Genomic DNA, 1411 nt, shown 5'->3' with positions numbered 1-1411 from the left:
GGGGTAATCGGGGTGGGTGTGTCAGAGGCAATGAGATTGGCACAGGATAGAGCAGGGTTTGGGGCTGTTGTACATAGGGTCGCTATGAGTCGCAAACAACTCGACGGCACATAACAACAACAACAATTGTTTCCTGAGGTCTTGTTTTTTTGCCAATTCCTTCAGAACAGCTTAATCTTCTTTCTTCATCATCATTGCCTCCTGATCATATATGTTGCTTCATAAAATTCTTCTGTATCAGCCAATTCTTTCTGATACAGTGACTCTGTGTACTCCTATCTTCTTTTAATGCTTCCTGGATCATTGAATATTCTGCCCATAGCATCCTTAAGTATAACAACGTGAGGTTTGAATTTATTTTTCAGTTCCTAAAACTTGTGAAATGTGGAATGAGTTTGGTCCTTTTCATTTTCTGACTCCAGCTCTTTACACGTTTTGTTATAATAACAATAGTTTTGTTAGTGAGTTCAGAAAGCCAAAGCTCCTGGGCTGCAGTTTCTTCTCACCTAAGCACATGTCTTAAGTGCTTCAGTTGATCCTTCTATTTTACTCCCAGTCTTGTTAACAGATTTTTTCTGCATTAGACAAGTCATTGCATAGTGTCTATTTCTTTAGTTAGTTATTCTTGGTCTATGAAATACTCCTTTTACATAAGAAATCCTATCTCTTGTATGTGAACTTTGTATTCTTTTTCTCAAAGTATATTTATAAAAAGTTTGCTTTCTAGTTTTGTGGTAGGAATCAAAAGTAAGCAATTACAGTGTATTTACCGTTAGCCCGTTAGCCCATCAGCAAACTAGCATAAACAGTGAGACTATCGAGTGAGACTATTTGAGAGTGATTTGTATAATCTCTGAAGCCTTGGAAAAAATTGCTCACTCATTCCACCAACTTGGAACCAACTCAGAGCTGACCTCTGTTATGTTTCCGAGGCTGTAAGTTACTCAGGAGGAGACTGCACATCTTCCTCCCTCAATCTTACTGGTGCGTTTAAACTGAAGGAAAGTAAGCAGTGCAGCTGCCTGTGGACCACTCCTCCAGAGCTCCTTGGAGGATTTCGAGGAAATGATTATTTGAGACAGCATGAGGCAAGGAGTGGAGTGGGAAGGAGGGTTTCTGTGTTATCTAATGTAGGAAAGTTTACAACTTATACCAAGGCTAAAATGTGGAAAATAGAGAATATATCTACTGTATTGCTGCATTTGGCTAAAGAAATTTTTAGGCAGAATGTTCAAAATGCCAATTAATTTTTAAAAACTGTGTGAAGATATATACATGTATCTCCACAGTCGTCACCACTGACTTAGTTCTGACTCATGGTGAGGTGATCTCATGGTTTCTGAGTAGAACTGTACTGAATAGGGTTTTCTTCTACATCTTATTGTTGTAAGGAATATACACAGTTTTGTGG

The sequence above is a fragment of the Elephantulus edwardii genome, unplaced genomic scaffold, assembly GCF_000299155.1.
Source record: "Elephantulus edwardii isolate Elephantulus edwardi_28Jun2011 unplaced genomic scaffold, EleEdw1.0 scaffold00163, whole genome shotgun sequence".
In the NCBI taxonomy this organism is placed as follows: Eukaryota; Metazoa; Chordata; class Mammalia; order Macroscelidea; family Macroscelididae; genus Elephantulus; species Elephantulus edwardii.
The sequence above is the reverse complement of the archived record's forward strand: the minus strand, read 5'-3'. Positions refer to the sequence as shown.